Below are 21,705 nucleotides of genomic sequence, written 5' to 3'. Positions count from 1 at the left end.
AGTAACTTATAAGTCACCTATATGTCTAACCTTTACCTGGTGAAGGTTAGGTGCAAAGTTACTTAGTGTGAGGGCACCCTGGCACTAGCCAAGGTGCCCCCACATTGTTCAGAGCCAATTCCCTGAACTTTGTGAGTGCGGGGACACCATTACACGCGTGCACTACATATAGGTCACTACCTATATGTAGCTTCACAATGGTAACTCCGAATATGGCCATGTAACATGTCTATGATCATGGAATTGCCTCCTCTATGCCATCCTGGCATAGTTGGCACAATCCCATGATCCCAGTGGTCTGTAGCACAGACCCTGGTACTGCCAAACTGCCCTTCCTGGGGTTTCACTGCAGCTGCTGCTGCTGCTGCTGCCAACCCCTCAGACAGGCATCTGCCCTCCTGGGGTCCAGCCAGGCCTGGCCCAGGATGGCAGAACAAAGAACTTCCTCTGAGAGAGGGTGTGACACCCTCTCCCTTTGGAAAATGGTGTGAAGGCAGGGGAGGAGTAGCCTCCCCCAGCCTCTGGAAATGCTTTGTTGGGCACAGATGTGCCCAATTCTGCATAAGCCAGTCTACACCGGTTCAGGGGACCCCTTAGCCCTGCTCTGGCGCGAAACTGGACAAAGGAAAGGGGAGTGACCACTCCCCTGACCTGCACCTCCCCTGGGAGGTGTCCAGAGCTCCTCCAGTGTGCTCCAGACCTCTGCCATCTTGGAAACAGAGGTGCTGCTGGCACACTGGACTGCTCTGAGTGGCCAGTGCCACCAGGTGACGTCAGAGACTCCTTGTGATAGGCTCCTTCAGTTGTTGTTAGCCTATCCTCTCTCCTAAGTAGCCAAACCCTCTTTTCTGGCTATTTAGGGTCTCTGTCTCTGGGGAAACTTTAGATAACGAATGCAAGAGCTCAGCCGAGTTCCTCTGCATCTCTCTCTTCACCTTCTGCCAAGGAATCGACTGCTGACCGCGCTGGAAGCCTGCAAAACTGCAACATAGTAGCAAAGACGACTACTGCAACTCTGTAACGCTGATCCTGCCGCCTTCTCGACTGTTTTCCTGCTTGTGCATGCTGTGGGGGTAGTCTGCCTCCTCTCTGCACCAGAAGCTCCGAAGAAATCTCCCGTGGGTCGACGGAATCTTCCCCCTGCAACCGCAGGCACCAAAAAGCTGCATTACCGGTCCCTTGGGTCTCCTCTCAGCACGACGAGCGAGGTCCCTCGAATCCAGCGACTCTGTCCAAGTGACCCCCACAGTCCAGTGACTCTTCAGTCCCAGTTTGGTGGAGGTAAGTCCTTGCCTCACCTCGCTGGTCTGCATTGCTGGGAACCGCGACTTTTGCAGCTACTCCGGCCCCTGTGCACTTCCGGCGGAAATCCTTTGTGCACAGCCAAGCCTGGGTCCACGGCACTCTAACCTGCATTGCACGACGTTCTAAGTTGGTCTCCGGCGACGTGGGACTCCTTTGTGCGACTTTGGGTGAGCACCGTTTCATGCATCCTCGTAGTGCCTGTTTCTGGCACTTCTCCGGGTGCTACCTGCTGCTGAGAGGGCTCCTTGTCTTGCTCGACGTCCCTTCTCTCTCCTGGTCCAATTTGCGACCTCCTGGTCCCTCCAGGGCCACAGTAGCGTCCAAAAACGCTAACCGCATGATTTGCAGCTAGCAAGGGTTGTTGGCGTTCTTTCGGCGGGAAAACACTTCTGCACGACTCTCCACGGCGAGAGGGATCCGTCCACCAAAAGGAAAGTCTCTAGCCCTTTTCGTTCCTGCAGAAACCGCAGCTTCTTCTGTCCAGTAGAAGCTTCTTTGCACCCGCAGCTGGCATTTCCTGGGCATCTGCCCATCTCCGACTTGCTTGTGACTTTTGGACTTGGTCCCCTTGTTCCACAGGTACCCTAAATTGGAAATCCACAGTTGTTGCATTGTTGGTTTGTGTCTTTCCTGCATTATTCCTCTAACACGACTTCTTTGTCCTTAGGGGAACTTTCGTGCACTTTGCACTCACTTTTCAGGGTCTTGGGGAGGGTTATTTTTCTAACTCTCACTATTTTCTAATAGTCCCAGCGACCCTCTACAAGGTCACATAGGTTTGGGGTCCATTCGTGGTTCGCATTCCACTTTTGGAGTATATGGTTTGTGTTGCCCCTATCCCTATGTGTCCCCATTGCATCCTATTGTAACTATACATTGTTTGCACTGTTTTCTAAGACTATACTGCATATTTTTGCTATTGTGTATATATATCTTGTGTATATTTCCTATCCTCTCACTGAGGGTACACTCTAAGATACTTTGGCATATTGTCATAAAAATAAAGTACCTTTATTTTTAGTATAACTGTGTATTGTGTTTTCTTATGATATTGTGCATATGACACTAAGTGGTACTGTAGTAGCTTCACACGTCTCCTAGTTCAGCCTAAGCTGCTCTGCTAAGCTACCATTATCTATCAGCCTAAGCTGCTAGACACCCTATACACTAATAAGGGATAACTGGGCCTGGTGCAAGGTGCAAGTACCCCTTGGTACTCACTACAAGCCAGTCCAGCCTCCTACACCATCTGAGAGGCTTATAGTCATTTTCAACCCTGTAATGAGTCCCAAACAGGTAGGTTCCCAGCTTTTTCAGCAAAGGCTTCCCTCTCTGGCAGTCCAATGCTGCTCTCTGGGGAGTAGTCGCCTGCTAATAAAGGCAGCTGGGTGATCTTGGCCCTCATCATTCAGCTGTGATAACACTGCCCCACTTCCATGTTCTCAAGCATCTGTTTTGATAACAAGGTCCTAGCTGAAATCTAGTGCCTTTAGTACAGGTGCCTTCCACAGCACCTTCTTCAAGGTGTCAAAGGCCCTCGCCTCATTCTATATGCATTTCTTTGGCTGCTTCTTTGAAGTCAGGTCAGTCACTCTTCAGTCCATATGCCCTAGGCACACCCCAGCGGACCTTGGGACTTATTTTCCTGTCTAGGCACACCCCAGACCCATGGCCTATTTGGCACTTGCCAGCCTTGATAGTCCAACACACTAGTTGCAGGGACTGAAGCACTTCCCAGAGATGTGTAAGATGATCTTGCCAGGTGCAGAGTTCCACCCAACTTAGGTTGGGGACTCTGGAAATCCTTTTGGTGGGAAGCTGCGCCTCTCTTGCAGTTCCACCCACACTTGTGATGCCTTTTGATGGTGTCCCCGTCCTCCTGGGGCCTCCTCAAGCTGACAATGAGTGGTTTTCCTGTTGCAATTTTGGCAGGCCCTGGAGGGCATTATGGGGCGCTCCTCCACGAGTGTGTACATTTTTTATTAGCAGCTCTCCTGCTGAGCCGGGGAGAGCTGCGTCTTGCTTTTCTTTATTCTTTTTGTGTTTTTTGTGGTCTGGTGCCTCGCTTTTCTTTTAACTAGGGGTAGTCACCCTAAGTTGGGTGGAACTCTGAAAAGATAATCTTCCAGGATTTTCTTGGTAATTTCAAACACTCCCTAGGCTGGAGCATGTGTTTTTCAGCTGGGAGTACTGAGTCCTCTAGGGGAAAAGCCAATGGCTACAGTCTTTGGGGCCTGAAGGTGTCCAACATGAGCTTTCATGCTGCACAAACACCCTCTAGGAGTGAAAGTCTGTAGTTGCACAGTGTTGTGCTTATCAATGTCATGCCCTTCAGGCGCTTTGCTTTAGCTATGTATTTCATGCGGAAAGTGTACAAATCATTCAAACCTGCATATACCCTTGCCTTGTCAATGTTTTATTGAAATAATGATGCTGATAGTGACTCATGATCAAACTTTGCATGCTTTATTGCAGTATTAAGTGCGGTTATTCAAAGTTATTGTCAAACATTGCATTTTTAGCATAGGTGGCTACTTTGACATGTGATTTGTTGAACTAGACCCCCATTCGGACGGGTAAGAATGATTATGCAAAGTCATCACAAAGTATTCCCATCAACTAATGTGTATCTATAAACTGCTGCATAGTATTGAGTAGTGTGTGTGTGTAATAAATGTACTTCAAAAGAAAACAACACCGACTGAATAATCATTTATTGTTATTATTGTGTACCTGTGAACGGTGATTACTAGCCTAAACCACTTCCCTTGAGTAGGCCTTGGACTGCTTCGCTTTGCTACCTTAAGAGAGTCAAGAGCTTCAGTGTTGTGTTTGATTCACAGAAGATGACAAATGTGGAACCATTACTTGTGCATTTGCCAGTACCCAGAAGTTATATAAATATTTGGCAGTGCCGAATCGGTAGACGAACTCATCAGATCTGGGAATGGGGTGTGCGTCAGGTTTGGTGATGGAATGGCAAACATTCAAAAAAGAGAACAAGAGACATACAATTTTAAGGTTTTAATGAAAACTAGCACAAAAAAAGGCAAAGGGCCAACCACTAGTATCTGGTCGCACCGGACCAGGTCAAGGTCAAATGTTAAAGTGGTCTCAATGAAGCTATTGACGAAGGTGGGAAAAGCTCTGAGTGGAGCAAGTCCAGAATATGCATCCAGGAAACCATCAAAGTCGATTAGATGCTGTTTGGCATCAGGTTCAGTGAAAATGTCTCCATTTGGAGTTACTCTGTTTCCTAGAATTCAGATTCCTTTAGTGGGGCAAGACTGCAGGCTGTAGCCGGGTAGTGTTCAACGTTGTCAGATTCAGGTTGGTGTTGGGCCTGCTGAATTGGATTTGCTGCTGCCAAAATAGCCCTTTTGTGTCTCGAGGCCTGTGGTCATGTAAGAGACCATACACATCACCAGGGACATCAATGGTGGGCATACAACGTTGATTTATCATTCCATTGTAATGAGCAACTGGCAGAGGGAGACATAATTTTTCATTTCCAGCTGGCGTTCTTTAACTTCAATGGGTGCCACAGATCTTACAAGTTTTTGCCCGCCCCATCTCATCCACCACCTCATATCCCTCTAATTTTTTAGTTTGGCTTTCAGCAGAACTTGCCTCCATCCTTGTGCAGGAAATGCAGTCACTAATCACTAAAGGGCCTTGGAGTTGGAGAAGGGCAGGGGTGTTACTCCATTATTTCCTGGTCCCAAAAAAAAGTTGCAGACTGAGCACCCTCTTTCAGAGCGACAATTTCAAGTTGTTGATTTTAGCCCCGGTTCTTTCCACCCTAGATCTAGGGATCTGTATTTTGTCCTTGAAAAAGCACAATATGTACTTTCATGTGCCCGTCCTGCAGTCCCACAGATGCTTCCTGCAGTTCGTGGTGGGGTTAGAGTATTTCCAATTCACCATTCTCTTCTTAAGCCTCACCTCAGCCCCTCTGGTATTTTCAAATGTGCTGTGGGAGTCGCAGTTCGGGGATACACTTAGGGGCATATTTATACTCTGTTTGCGCCGAATGTGCGCCAAAACTTTTGACGCACATTCGGCGCAAACCTTGCCCCATATTTAAACTTTGACGCCCGCGGACGTCAAAATTCCACTGTGTTGGTCATTTATTAGGAAGCGGGAAACTGCCTTGCGTTAATGATATGGGTAGGCATTCCCTTCCAAAAAATTACTTTAAGGCCTGTGTGCCTTATTTATACCCCAGCGTCATTTTGACGCACAGGAGGGGGTGGGCCTTAAAAAACGGCACTAGGGGCGCATGTTTTTTAATGCCTGGGTCAGGGCAGGCGTTAAGGTATCTGTGGGCTCGGAAGGAGTCCAGAGGTGCCCTCCCCTGCCCCCAGGGACACCCCCTGCCACCCTCATCTACCCCTGGAGGACACCCATGGATGGGGGACCCATTCCAGGTCAGTAAAGGTAAGTTGAGGTAAGTATTTTTGAAAGTTTTTTTAAGTGGCATAGGGGGGCCTAATTTGGGCCCCCCTACATGCCACTTTGCCCAATGACCATGCCCAGGGGACAGAAATCCCCTGGGCATGGCCATTGGGCAAGGGGGCATGACTCCTGTCTTTGCTAAGACAGGAGTCATGTCAATGGGGGTTGTGCGCCAAAACAAATGGCACAGGTCCGGTTTGAGGCCTGATTTTTGCCTCAGACCTGACTTGCACCATTTTTCGACGCACAACCCCCATTGTCCCCTACGACGGCGCTGCCTGGTGTGACTCATTTTTTTTTTACTCAGACCAATCCGCAGCGCCGGCTAACGTCATTCCTTAAATAAGGCGCCCGCATGGCGCGTTGGAATGGCGTTAGCCGTCTGTAAAATTTTGACACACAACTGCGTTGGTGCAGGTGTGCGTCAAAAAGTATAAATATGGCCCTTATTCTTCAACTTCAATGACTGACTTCTGTTGGAGGACTCACTGCAGTCAGCCAGTCATGAACCACATACAGACGATGACTGTCTGTCTGTCATCCTTGGGCCCATATTTATACTTTTTGACGCTAAACTGCGCTAACGCAGTTTAGCGTCAAAAAATTTAGCGCCGTCTAACGCCATTCTGAAGCGCCATGCGGGCGCCGTATTTATGGAATGGCGTTAGCCGGCGCAAGCAGACCGGCGCTGCCTGGTTTGCGTGGAAAAAAACCACGTACACCAGACAGCGCCGGCGTAGGGGGAAAATGGCGTATGGGCGTCTTAAAATGGGGCAAGTCAGGTTACGTCGAAAAAATCGTCGTAACCCGACTTGCGCCATTTTTTTTCGACGCCCATCCCCCATCAACATGACTCCTATCATTGTAAAGATAGGAGTCATGCCCCCTTGCCCAATGGCCATGCCCAGGGGACTTCTGTCCCCTGGGCATGGTCATTGGGCATAGTGGCATGTAGGGGGGCACAAATCAGGCCCCCCTATGCCACAAAAAATAAAAAATAAAAACTTACCTGAACTTACCTTAATGTCCATGGGATGGGTCCCTCCGTCCTTGGGTGTCCTCCTGGGGTGGCCAAGGGTGGCAGGGGGGGTCCCTGGGGGCAGGGGAGGGCACTCTGGGCTCATTTTGAGCCCACTTGTCCCTTAACGCCATGCCTGACCCAGGCGTTAAAAAGCGGCGCAAATGCGCCGTTTTTGGCCACGCCCACTCCCGGGCGTCATTTTTGCCCGGGAGTATAAATACCACGTAAAGGCCTGGGAGTCATTTTTTAAGACGGGAACGCCTCCCTTGCATATCATTAACGCAAGGAAGGGGTTCACGCTAAAAAATGACGCACACTCCGGGCACTTTGGCGCCCGAAGCGTCTAACGCCATAGTATAAATATGGCGTTAGTTGGCGTTAGTTTAGCGTCGAATTTGCGTCGAAAAAAACGACGCAAATTCGGCGCAACCAGAGTATAAATACGGCCCTTGGGCCCATATTTATACTTTTTGACGCTAAACTGCGCTAACGCAGTTTAGCGTCAAAAAATTTAGCGCCGTCTAACGCCATTCTGAAGCGCCATGCGGGCGCCGTATTTATGGAATGGCGTTAGCCGGCGCAAGCAGACCGGCGCTGCCTGGTTTGCGTGGAAAAAACCACGTACACCAGACAGCGCCGGCGTAGGGGGAAAATGGCGTATGGGCGTCTTAAAATGGGGCAAGTCAGGTTACGTCGAAAAAATCGTCGTAACCCGACTTGCGCCATTTTTTTTCGACGCCCATCCCCCATCAACATGACTCCTATCATTGTAAAGATAGGAGTCATGCCCCCTTGCCCAATGGCCATGCCCAGGGGACTTCTGTCCCCTGGGCATGGTCATTGGGCATAGTGGCATGTAGGGGGGCACAAATCAGGCCCCCCTATGCCACAAAAAATAAAAAATAAAAACTTACCTGAACTTACCTTAATGTCCATGGGATGGGTCCCTCCGTCCTTGGGTGTCCTCCTGGGGTGGCCAAGGGTGGCAGGGGGGGGTCCCTGGGGGCAGGGGAGGGCACTCTGGGCTCATTTTGAGCCCACTTGTCCCTTAACGCCATGCCTGACCCAGGCGTTAAAAAGCGGCGCAAATGCGCCGTTTTTGGCCACGCCCACTCCCGGGCGTCATTTTTGCCCGGGAGTATAAATACCACGTAAAGGCCTGGGAGTCATTTTTTAAGACGGGAACGCCTCCCTTTCATATCATTAACGCAAGGAAGGGGTTCACGCTAAAAAATGACGCACACTCCGGGCACTTTGGCGCCCGAAGCGTCTAACGCCATAGTATAAATATGGCGTTAGTTGGCGTTAGTTTAGCGTCGAATTTGCGTCGAAAAAAACGACGCAAATTCGGCGCAACCAGAGTATAAATACGGCCCTTGGTGTTTTCCATAAGTGAACCAACTTCCCACTTGCAGCCTGTGCGAAAGATTTCCTTCGTAGGAGCCATCCTGGACACAGTAGTGTTCAAAGGCTTTCCACCCGTGGATCCTGGGGTATTCAGGTTACAATCCCAGGGCATATTTATAGGCCCCTAGCGCCACATTAATGTCATTTTTTTAACGCTAACTTGGCCCAATGAGGCCAAAATCCTCGCGATACATTTACAAAGTGGCGCAATTCATGCATTGCGCCACTTTGTAACCCTTTGCGCTGCATTATGCCTGCGCCAGGCATAATGTATGCAAAGGGGGCTGTAGAAAGCTGGTCTGGTGTATGCTGGGTACCTATGGTACTTACACCTTATACCAGGTCCAGGTATCCCCTCTTAGTGAAGTGTAGGCAGTGCCTAGAAGCCAGGCTCTCTAGAGGTGGCTGTGGATGAGCATCCAAGACTTATCTAGGAGACATGCAAAGCTCATGCAATACCACTGTAGTCACACAGCACTTACACACAAGAAAGAAAACACTGAGTTGTACAAAAATAAAGGTACTTTATTTTTGGAACAAATCACCACAAAATACTAGACAAGGTGACCCACCCTTAAGAGGTTAATAATACACTTAATATATACACTAGTAATCAGAAACAGGCATAGAAAATGTTAGAAAACAGTACAAATAGCAATAACCAATAGTGTACCTAGGGGGAGTACAAACCATATACTGAAAGACTGGAATGTGAATAAGGCACCCCCACCTAGGTAAGTAAAATGTGTAGAGAGGAGCTGGGAGTATGAGAAAACCACAAAGGTAAGTAACACAGTACCCACCCAGCGACCAGGAATGCAGGACTAAAACACTGGATTTTCCCCAAACCACCCAAAAGGAGAAAAAGAAGAGACACCCAGAGAAGACTGCAAGAAAACCAGCGGTGGGTTCCTGAAGAAGAAGACCTGTGAAGAGAGGGGATCAAGTCCAATAGTCACAGTGGAGTCCAGGAGGAATAGGAGCTACTACCCACCCAGCTGTAGATGCAGGTGTTTTGCTTTCACTAATGACCGAGCTGACAAAAATTTCTGGAATGCACTTCTTAGTTTAAAGAAGACATTTATTATTATTCCACCACGAGGTTCCTAAAAAAATGAAGGAGATTAGTAGGTCGAAAGCACACGTCACAGCAATGAAAGGAAAATATATCAAAGTGATTCTCAACTGCAAATATATGTAATTATATTATAGCATAATTGCAAAACAAAGGATAAAGTCAAAATTCATCACCGTAGGGCCTGCAAAGCTCTTCATCTTTCTCATGCCAACAAGTTGATGACCCCTGTTCACCTGCGAGAAAGAGATATCCACCCTCACGGGACAAGTGTCTGTGTCAGGCATTTGACGTCCAATCCTGACTGAAGTCTCGGAAATTCCCCTCGCTACTGACCAGGGCCACCTTTTTATAGCTTAAACAACCATGGAAAAAGCCTTCTAAAGGGCTCTCCCCTCTCAGTTGTAAATATTCAAACATGCTGGCTACTGTAGGTCAGAGTTAGAAGAAAAGCGTTGAAAATTGGCCAACTTTTCAAGGCTCCCCTTCCAAGTCCATCCTGTTCCCTGCACTGAAGAAAAACAAAAAAAATATGTGCTTTCTTTTCATGCTATCGTGTTCGGTAAGAGAAAATACGAAGAAACAAGCTTCGTTTACCATGTGGAAAAACACAGCTCATCTGCAATGTCTCAACTGCAATGTCTAATGCCACGATAAAGCCAATAGGCAGCTAAACTGAATACAAAATGTAATCTGCAACTAGTGAATACTGAACAACTAATATGCACAGTGGTGAAACACAAAGTCAGTGGTTAAACCTAACTATTTTCACTACAGCAGGAGTTGGTCGATGGTGATGAAGAACAGGTCAGCACTGCAGCCCTGGAGCCGGAGAAGAGTACCTGATGGATGCAGATGAAGCCCCATGCTGGAAGGAAGATTGCAGATGTGTGTCCGTGTACGAATTCCACCAAGTCTTGGCAAAGGCAAACTAGAGGTTAGTGGAAAAGAGGTGCTGCCAGGGACCAGCAAAGCCCAGGAGGACTCAACCCAGGTGAGGGAGTCACAAGGGACCCTCAGCGTCACAGAGAGTCCACAGGAGCAGAGGCAGCACCCACAGGAGTCCCACAGGATGGGGACACAGGAATCACAGAAGAAGCCTATGCAGCACTACAAAAGAGGATCCCACGCCGCAGGAGATCCACGCAGGAGGCTGTGCTTTCCAGGATGGAGTGCTGGGGGCTGGAGCTACACGTCGCCTGGAGATCCCTTGGAGGAGATGCAAACAAGCCTTGGCAGCTGCAAGAGATGCGGTGTACGGGGTACTGTCCTGCGTAAGAAGACAAAGGCTTAACTCCACCAAAGTTGGACAGCTGGCAGAGAGGACCAAGAGGGCTACTCTGGACCACCACCCATGATGCAGGATCCACGCAGCTCAGCAGGAGAGCGGACCCACGCATCCAATCGTCGCTTGTTGTAGGTGCCTGTTTTTGCTGGGAAATGACTCCTTCACTGCAAGGGAGATCTTTTTTCTTCTTGTGCAGGCTGAACAGTTGCAGTCTTCAGAGGATGCATGGTGAGAGAAATGTTGCAAAGATGCCAGAAGCCCTGGAAACAATGTTGCTGAAGAGTCCTTTCCTCTTGGAAGCAGCTTGTCACATCCTGAAGGTTCCAGTCGCAGTTCCGGAGGCCAGAAGTTGAAGAAGAGGTTGCAGAAGAATCCTGCTGGAATCTTGCAAGCCGAATCTGAGAACCCACCCAAGAAAGAGACCCTAAATAGCCCTGAAAGGGGGATTAGTCACCTAACCAGGTAAGCACCTATCAGGAGGGGGCTCTGATGTTACTGCCTGGCCTGGCCACTCAGATGCTCCCAGAGTTCCCTGCCAAACTTGGGAACAAGATGGCAGAACCCCGGGACCCTCTGGAGGAGATCTGGGCACCACCCCTGGGGTGGTGGGGGACAGGTGAGTGGTCACTCCCCTGAACATTGTCCAGTTTCATGCCAGAGCAGGGACTGGGGTTCCCTTAACTGGCGTGGACTGGTTTATGCATAAGTGCACCAAATGTGCCCTTCAATGCAAACCAGTGGCTTGGGGAGGCTACACCTCCCAAGCCAGTCACACCTATTTCCAAAGGGAGAGGGTGTTACCTCCCTCCCCCAAAGGAAATCCTTTGTTCTGCCTTCAAGCACTTGATCAAATCAAGCAGCAGGAGGGCAGAAACCTGTGGGGTGCCAGCAGCTGGGCTGCCCGGAAAACCCTGTAAGACTGGTGGTAGCAATGCTGGGGGTCCTCTAAGGACCAAACAGGTATCAAACATGTCAGAATCATACTTCCAATACTTGCAACAGTATTGGGGCATGATTACGACATGTTTGATACCAAACATGACAGCTTCGGAGTTACCATTATGTAGCTGGACATAGGTAGTGACCTATATCCAGTACACGCGTAAAAAGTCATCCCCGCACTCTCAAAGTCCAGGAAAATGGTTCTGGTGTCTGTGGGGGCAACTCTGCTAGCACAGGGGTGCCCTCACACACAGATACCTACACCCTGCCCTCTGGGCTGAGAGGGCCTACCATAGGGGTGACTTATAGTGACCTGGTGTAGTGACCTGTAATGAAAACAGATGCATGCACCCGTTTCACGCCGGCTGCAATGGCAGGCCTGCAGAACCCTTTGCATGGGCTCCCTGTGGGTGGCAGAATAATTGCTGCAGCCCATAGGGAGCCCTTGGGACCCCAATGCCCTGGATACCTAGGTATCATATTCTAGGGACATACATGGGGGGACAAATATGCCAATTGGGAAGACAAAGTTACAATTTAGAGGGGAGAGCAAAATTACTGGGGTCCTGGTTAGCAGGAACCCAGTAGACACAGTCAAAAATACTGACAACAGGCAGAAAGTGAGGATTAACCATGCCAAGAAAGAGGGTACTTTCCTACAGGGACGTTCACCCATTAGGGGGGTGCAAAAAATGGCACAAGGAAATTTAACAGATTTCCTTGTGTCAGTTTTAACGGCACTTTTGATGCCTGCTCAGAGCAGATGTTAAAAGGGGGCTTCCATTCTTTATAATGGGCCCCTATGTACTCTGCAGGAGTAGCACCAATATTTTGGCGCTACTCCTGCAGAGTACATCAATGGCATCATGAAAAATTATGCTAGTGCCCCGTACCCTATGCCATGGTGTACCGTATTTTAAATACGACGCTCACGTGGCAGTGGTAGGAGCGGTAGAGGGCGCAAGAAAAGTGGTGCTGCACACAGTGCAGCACCACTTGTCTTAAATATGCCCCCCAGTGTTTCAGGCTCACTCCTGTGTTCCAATGTGGACTGTTCTGAAGTGTTTTCACCTCTTGGATTTGTGCATCCTGTTGGTCTAATGTGCCCATTCGGACATGTGGGTCTAGCAGTGGAATCTCCATCTGCAGTGGCCCTGGGGTGGCTTTTTAAACAACATACACTAGGAGGTAGCCCAGAACCTTCTGTGATGGGTATTTAAACCAGCCTGACGTACGGTAGACCACTTTCTTGCCTCACCAAGTTCATAGTGGTGATGAAGGCATTGTCTCTGAGCTTGGGTGGTCACCTGGGAGAGGTGGAAATCAGGGTCCTTTGGTCCCCGATGGAACAAAGGCATCACAACAACCTACTGGAAATTTGTACCATTTGGTTGAATCTGAAGGCGTTTCTCTGATCCATCAAGGAGAAGTAATTTCAGGTATTAATGGCAAACACAACCACAATGGGGCAAGCAGAGCAGGGTGTGCTTATGAGTCCCGTGCCAGTTGGGAGTGCATCTCTGGGAATGGCTGGACTTGCAAGGGGTCCCACTGAGGACAAATAATTTGGCTTTCTCGCTGAATGCCAGGACAGATCAGCTGGTGGACCATCAATGGCATTTTCACTGAAGATGACTAGCATCATCTTCACCCGAGAGGCATGCCTTGGTTGGATGTTTTCACCACTGCAGAGAACACACTGTCATGAGTACTGTGCACTGGAGTTTTTGCCACAAAGCTCCTGAAGTATGAGTTCTGCCTCCAGTGACATACAGGCTCACTGAATGCCTTCTTGTCTCTGTCTCTTCTGCCTTGAGTTCTGAAAAAGATCAAAACAGACTGTGCTCAGATCATCCTGATGGCTCCGAATTGGACATCTAGAGAATGGCACTCTGATCTGCTGCACCCAGTCAGTAAGCCTATCCTGCTTCAGCTTGGACGCCATCAACCTCATCTGCGGAGTTCCACAAGGGTCTTCACTCATCCTCACTCTGTTCAATACCTACATGGTTCCACTTGCAAGCATCATCTATGCCCATGGAATCCACATCCTGTCCTATGCTGCTGACACCTAGCTCATACTCTCCCTCTCTGGCAACTATGCCAAACATCCGGACCAATTTCTCCACCTGCATGGCCAAAGTCACCAGATGGATTAAACCAACTGCCTCAAAGTCAACACAGACAAGATGGAAGTAGTAATCTTCGGCACAGACACCTCACTCTGGGACTCAATCTGGTGGCCTGCTGAGCTTGGGACCACAGCCCTCCTGACATCCCACGCAAAGATCTTCAGAACTGTAATCAACAACCAACTCACTGTGACTGGGCAAGTGAATGCTGTGAGTGTCTCCTACTTCCACAAACTCAAAATACTCAAACAGATCTTCAACTGACTCCACACCAACACTTGCGGAACCATCATTGAAGCCCTCATCATCAGCAAGCTAGACTACGGCAGCAAACTATGCTGTAATCAACCACGAACTGACTAGGAGACTCCAGACCATAAAAAACCTCAAGTCTTGATTTAGATGTTGGCAGGAACGGTCAACTGAAAACGTGTCCGCCGCTGCGACGGTCCACCCACCATATTTTGATGTTGGCAGTCCCATTGCCGAAAGCCTGCATTCGAACAGTCACCTCCACCAAGTAACACCACCCACGTCAACAGCGGGAGAAGGAAAAGTTGATGCTGGCAGGAGCACAGCCACCTTCCTGCCGTGCAGATTTGGATGTGCCTCACCGCTAAGCAAAAAGTGGTGGTCTGGCCTCAACATGTGAGTTGGAGGGTTGGTGGGCAAAGGGGTAAAAACTCACCTTTTTTCCCTATTCCATCTCCATCTACAACTGGACACGACTGGACAATACCTCCCATCACTGCTGCTACAGTCTACTGAGAAAACATGACCCCCCTCTGTCACCGGACTCACAGGTAGAGATGCCCCATTGCCAGGGTATGTTGGATGGGCACTGCACAGTAGGTCGCAAACATATGCATGCCACAGAATTTGTTTTTAAATCACTGTGACATCCATGTGTTGGGGACACGAGTGGGTCACACATGTCTGGGGACACACTTGCACACCTTGCATATTGCACACATACACAACTGTCATTGTGGTGTCATTCATTGCCAAATGAATGCTGGCACCACAATGAAGGTACACTCACACTCGACTACGCTGTCCATATGTCCGCATTGCGAGGGGACCGGATGGTTTGTGCTATCTGTTGTGTATGTGAGTCAGTACGTGTATGTGCCTGTGTATGTGTGTGTGTGTGTGTGTGTGTGTGGATTGGCTGTTTGAGGTGTAAGAAACTGGAGTAAAAGATATGGTTGTGTCAGTATGTGTGTCACTTGCACATGAGACCCATGTTGTTGTTTATGTTGTGCTGCCGTGTGACACATTCAGGTGAGTGTTGTTGTTGTGTGGTGGACACCGTCATGATGTGTGTGGTTGGGCTTGGGTGAGAGTGTGTGTAGCTGTTTGTGTGTGGTTGTGTTGGTTGTTGTGTTTGTGTCGTGTGTGGGTGCATTTTCAATGGTGTGTGTGTTTTGTGTCCTGGATGTGTTTTTGACATGTATGGGTTGTGTGGTGTTGGAGTTGTAATAAATGATGGTGTGTATGTGGTGTGTTGTGCAGGGGGACGCACATGACAAGGGTACAGCTTGTGTCTGGCACTTACCTCTATTCCATAGCCCCTGCCATTGTCTGAAGTCCATTGGTTACTATCACCGTCTCACCCGTCAACAATCCGCCACCAGTCCCTCCCCCATCAACAATCTGTCACCAGTCCTCAGCTTGCAGAGCTGTAACATCTAAATTCTGCAGGTGAAACACCATCAACTTGATGGTCTTTTCAGGTCCACTGCTGACGCGGCTTGACGGTAACACCACCAACATCTAAATCAGGCCTTCAGTTGCTAGGCTTACCCTCAAAGTCCCACCATGCACTCACATCACCCAGCACCTCCACGAGCTCCACTAGCTTCCAGTGCACAAATGAGCACTCTTCAAACTCCTCATGCACACAGACAAAGTCTCACACAACATTGGCCCCACGTACATCAACAACCGCATAAGCAGTCAGAAACCTACCAGACACCTCGCTCAGCTGGACTCCTACCTGCAAACGCAACCTGCACATGCAGAACCAGACCCGGAGGTTGGGTCTTCTTCTACCTCGCTCCTAAAGCCTGGAGCGACCTGCCCCTGCACATCAGCACCAGCTCATCAGTTCTTGAATTCTGCAAGAACCTGGGGACCTGGTTCTTTCACTAGTCCTGACCCTGGCTCAGCACATACAGCTCCTACTTCAGTGCCAGAATTTTCTCTGGGGTGAGTTGTGCACTATACAAGTACACATAATATATAACATAAAACATAACATAACATCTGTTGATCCTGAGCATTTACTCCAGATTCGGCTACTTCTTTGGGAGAACCTCATTTCAGGAACAGGGTAGGGTACAACACCCAAATAACCAGAGTCTCCATGAGCAAAGATTCAGCAACACCTACTGTGCAGATCGGATTTATTTGCTGAAGTAGTGGGCGTTATCCTTGCAGCTGGGAGATAATCTACCAAATCTGTTTATTCAAATCATTGGATGAAGTTTGTGGCTTAGTGCAGAGACCGCCAGATTGCCCCTCTGCAAGCCAATCAGTCAGATGTTTTGTTATTTTTTTCTGTTGCTGTCAAAACTTTGTGGTAGGCACTATTAAAGGTTATTTGATGCCCACTTTGGCCTTTATATGTTTCCCTGATCAACCTTTGTTGTTTAAGTCTCTAGTTGTGATATGATTTTTGAAGGGTTTCAGATATATTTCGCCCTGCATGCTTCATTATGCCTCAGTGGGTTTTTAACTTGTTATTATGTTCTTAATGTGCAAGTTCTTCAAGCCAAAGCACAGTTGCTCCCTGGGGTTACTGATCATCAAAAGAGTGTTACTCATTGCAATTACTTCTAGATTCTTTATTAGCGAGGTGATGTTAGTGCAACCTCAGTACACCATCTTATTCCCAGATAAATTAGTGCTGCAAACATGTGCTTCCTTTTTGTTGAAAGTGGTATCCTCTTTTCATACAAGACAGCCCATAGTTCTCATTCCATTTTTAGGGTTGTGCATAAATACCGTAATTTTCTGTAGCGTAATTACACAAAATGACAGAACAATTAGGTGAGATTATGCAAAATTAAGTGAGAAACAGAACCCTGTATTTAAATGAACCGAACTGCTAAATGCACCAGCCAGCATTCGCTCGCTAAGGGCCAGATTTGCGAAGCCCTGGCACCACCGGAGCGTCACTTTTAGCGGCGCTATAGTGGCGCTATTCACTGCACCATATTTACAATGAGGCGTTAAGCCACTTTTTGTGGTTTAACACCTCCTTGTAAATATGGTCCCCTTCAACGTAGTTTTCTGTGGCAGAGGGGCGTGCAATGGGTGCTGCTGTGGGCGTTCCACTACAACACCCATTGCTTTTGATGCTGCCCCAGATTTACGAGAAATCGTATATCTGTGGCAGCTCCGAAAACGAATGCCACCCCAGAGGTTGCATTAGCATGGCACAATGAGGAGGAATACTTTTATTCCTCCTCGGTTTTGCTTTTTCTATGTGTGCTGCAGAATGCAGAAAGAGCAAAATGCCATGAATGATCGTTTATGTGCAGGAAGGTGTACCTTCCTGCACATAAACTGCATATAAACTATCATTCAAAAATGACGATTTGGTACTTCTATGTGTGCTGCATCCTACAGCGCACATAGAAGTGCCAAATCGCCATTGTAGATTGTTTGTGTGCAGGAAGGGAAACCTTTCTGCACATAAACTAAATGTAGCTAAATTTAGCGCAACACAGGGGTGTGCCGTATTTTGTAAATATGGTGCATCGCTGCATTTCAAAAGTGGTGGAGCACTGCAAATTTTGTGGCAGCGCTGTGCTGCACCACTTTTTGTAAATCTGGGCCTACGTTTCTTGTACCGGTGCGGTCAGATCTTGGCGCCTGATAATTACAAGAATGGACATAATCAGGTAATTTTCAGTATTTTTGCATCAAAAAAGTAATGCATAATAACTGACATTACTCAGTTTATGAAGTTAAAATTACACCCAGGCATATTATCCCTCTGTATAAAACATGCTATGCCCTTGCTGAAAGGGTGCCTCTTTTGGGGTACCACTAGAGCCAAAGCTGGCACAGCTGCATAGGCCGGGGGTGTTGTATTGGGCTTCACCGGGCTCTGCAGGAAGGGTAATTTTGTTGACTCTGCAGGAAGGGTAATTTCATCCGCTTGAACCTGCAGGACTTCCTTGTGCAAGTCCACTCCTCAGAACCTCCACCTTTAGGGAGGTACCACTTATGTATTAATTCCAAAGGAGTGGAATCTGCTTCCAAAAATACTCATCAGAAGAATAAGTTACTTATTCTGTAAAGCTTTTTTCTGGTGGGTACTCTCTCTGATCACAGATTCCCCACCACCCTCTCCTCCTCGTTCTGCAGTGGACTTTTAAGCTTGCAAAAAGGCCCCAAGTTAAAGCTGTCATTTCGCCAGGGATGAGGGTGCAGAAGTATTCAGGTTAAGCTTGCTTATTCGTGCTGGTGTGGTGCCTATGGGCTGCAGTGGTGCCAACTGCAAGAGCTATAAAAAGTTCAGGCTTCAGTCTAGCACCAGGGGAAATTCAAAAAGTGAGGAATTTGGTGTTAGATAGAGTATCTAGCACCAACAGTGTTATGGACGGTAAGTGACCCGTGTTTGTGGCTAATTAGAGGTGTTTTTGGGAACTCTCATTAAGTTGGATTTACATTGCTTAATAATAATTTCTTATTTTTATGTAGCTTTTAATACACACATTTTTGCCATTGTACTGTGCTGTAGAGAGCAGTTGTTACTGTAATCCACGTGAGATATTTCACTGAATAACAAGAGGCGATGCATAGTGGGCCCCGCTGCTCAGTGTTAAATATCAACAGTAAACGTTTAACTTGCTGAGCTATCTCACCAGCGTTGCATACGTGGAAGCCTAAAAAACGCAGCAAAATTAGATTATATACTTTCCCATTGCATTTTTTGACACAACATCCAGGGTCCAGACGTCGGCCAGAGCTGCCGACTTTTGAACTGGGGAACCGGGATCGGGATCGAGTCTCGTCGTGGCCCCTAAAAATTGGTGCCGGTGCTCTCTACTGGCAATCACTGGTTCAAATTAAGCACTGCAGAATCTCCCGGGTGTCTGACACCGTCCTCGCTGTTAGTGGAGGTGGCTGACTTCCTCTGTGCTGTTGCAAAATACTGCATTGGCCACTGAAAGACAGGGTTGTTTCATTAACCTGCTACTAATTATAGGCTCGGGCCATCAAAGACCTAATTTAATTTCTTGCTTACACGAGCACGTGCCTCTGAATGGCTCCATTGGAGAGATCTGGGCAAGAACAGCTTTATAAAGCTTTCTCCCTCCAGTGTTTTCTTTTTTTAGGTCGAGCATAGCAGCGGGCAAGCGCTGCTTTTCCAACGTGTTGGTATCATCTGGGCTTTTAACCACGCCCATCACTTTCACTCGCTCCTGGGCTTGCCTTTCGAAAATCCTTCGTTGTCATTGGTAAATGCTTTACGTTTGTCCTTGGGGTGGTTTTGTTACCGTCTTGGGGACCGACTCTGTTACATAGATAACTGCATGTTTGCTGATACGTTTGACTGCGAGCGAACTCCTTTTTCCTTTTGTGACTCTCCTTCCTGCACATGCTCATGGCGGCCGTGGCGCTTTGGATGGGCTTGCTTATGTCAACTGTTTTATTTTTCAGTTTCAATTTATGTGGCAAGAAAACTCGAGTTAGGAATTTACAATGCTAACAGCTCTAACTCGAGCGAACGTGAGACCCATTGCATTGCAAATGCTTGTTGTTTCATGGGAGCATGACTCTGCCCAAACCCTATTAACCAAGCCATAAACCATCTCTATGTGAATTGGTGCTTCATGAGTTGAATCCTATAAAATCACACAGGAGGAAGCTGCCAGTTGGGAAGCACTTTTGAATTATGTAGGTTAACATTTCCTATTTTCTTGCTTTGAAAAGGTTGTGGGCCTCGTGTTTCTTTATTTTATTTTTTAAATAAGGCATAAGGCAGTTGTTTTTCCAATTATTCGGGTCACGGAAGCAACACCCTGTGCACAAGTGGCTGTCTCTGAACAAATTCAAAGTTGACTGAATTTTGTGCCACCCTGTGTCGGTTGAAATGTAGGCGCGCAAGTGGGTCAAGGCAAAAGAGCTTTAAGCAGCGCGTGACACAAAACAACGACCAATCAACTAAAAACCGGACTTGTAGCCCTAGTTGTGTCGCGTTTGTGTGGCCTTGTGTGGCTTCATAACTCTGGAGTAACTCAATCGAGCACAAATTGCTGCCCTGGGAAAATATTCTGTGGGCTTTGCGTGGGTGTTCCCACGCAACTCCAATGGATTTTGACCCATTCCCAGATTTACCAGAACTGGTAAACCTGGAAATGCACCAAATACTACATCTTCCCTGCAGAGGCGTAGCGAGGAGAAATATCTTTATTGAGTGGCTCCATAAATCTGGAGTAAAGAAACACAGTGAAAATCTCTGCCCTCCCTAGGGAGACTTTTCATGGGCATTGTGTGGGTGTTCCCACACAACTCCCATGGCTTTTGACACATTCCCAGATATGCCAGAACTGGTAAACCTGGGAATGTGGCATAAAGATACACCTCCCCGGGAGAGGCGTAAGAAGGAGAAATATTTTAATTTCTCCTCATTTATTTCCTCTTTCCATGTGTGCTGCATTCTGCACATAAAAAAGCCCTGCATGCAACAGAGGCACTCTTGCATCTTGGGCAAGGGTGTCTGCGTTGGAGCTCGGCAGCCACAGAGGCGCTAGCGCAGGGGAAAAAGCAGGAATGGGCCGTATTCTCTTAAATATGGCATATTCCTGTCCTTTCTCTGTCACGCAGTGCAGCGAAGCAAGGTGACTTGCTGCACTGCACGGGACGACAAATTCATAAATATGCTCCTCAACACACTGAAATCCACCTGAAGATGCACATCTCGCCCATTGTAGTAGCTGCACGCTTAAGGCACGGAAGAAAGACAAGATGGTCAAACTTGCTACACAACTGGAGGAGAGAAAAAAGGAAATACATAGAATAATGAACTCATTCATTATGTCGATTCATGCCAATGCATTATGGGTAACTGATCATTTGTGTTTTGGGTTGTCGGTGTATATAAAAAGTTTTTGCCATCAATAGACCCCACTGTCTTATTTACAATGAGCTGCTCAGATGGGGCACAATAATAAGCCTTGGCCCTAGGAATAAAGGTAACTTTTTAAAGTCAACATTATACTCTGATATTGATGAATACACAAAGAATCATAGTTTTAATTCTGAACATCTATCACAATCAGCAGTTTCCAATACTCCAATTCAAATAGTTTGCTTGTTTCTGTTTCCCACAAGGTGGACAATCTGCATATCTAAACCATTTGCACAAGTAACTTTTTTCTCTCCTTTCTCCCCACTGGGTAGTTATTTCTGCCTTTGGGGCAATACCTCACCGACACAACATCAAATCCTGCACAGGCTCTTCCTTTTCCTCATCCCTCCTGTTGGAACCAATATTTACCAATGACTGTGACCAACAATGAGTAACTCTCACTCGGAGCAACTGGCTCTCTCGTGTGTGCTCCCAATTTTGATCACTAGTCCTGATGAAGACCTCTGAATTCATTTGGAGGTCAAAACGTTGCTGACTAAACTACAACTAGACTCACATGACCACACCTACCCTTGAATCCGATTGCATCTAGAGTTATTTGTTTTATTTGCACTTTAGCATGTTTGCTTCTCTTTGTGATTAATCTTTCTTGAGCACTATATGGTTACTAATGAATGAATAAACACTTTAAACTAAATTTGTTTTAGCAAAAGTATTGATTGCGCAATTGTTGGTCGGGCTTGCTGTATGTGATAATCTTTGAATGAATCAGACATCCACCACAGTGAACCACAGTTTTTGGTACTTCATATCATTGCTCACGGTTCATGATTGGCATACCGGGTATCCATGGTGTTCGTTTACTTCACAAAGGTCATGGGAGTGGTTGTGACACATGTTCTCAGATTGGGGATACCTGTGTTCCTGTGCCTCGCCGATTGGCTGCTGAAGGCTGAAGATCGGCTT

The sequence above is a fragment of the Pleurodeles waltl genome, chromosome 1_2 (genome assembly GCF_031143425.1).
Source record: "Pleurodeles waltl isolate 20211129_DDA chromosome 1_2, aPleWal1.hap1.20221129, whole genome shotgun sequence".
Taxonomy (NCBI): Eukaryota; Metazoa; Chordata; class Amphibia; order Caudata; family Salamandridae; genus Pleurodeles; species Pleurodeles waltl.
This window is presented reverse-complemented; position numbering follows the sequence as displayed.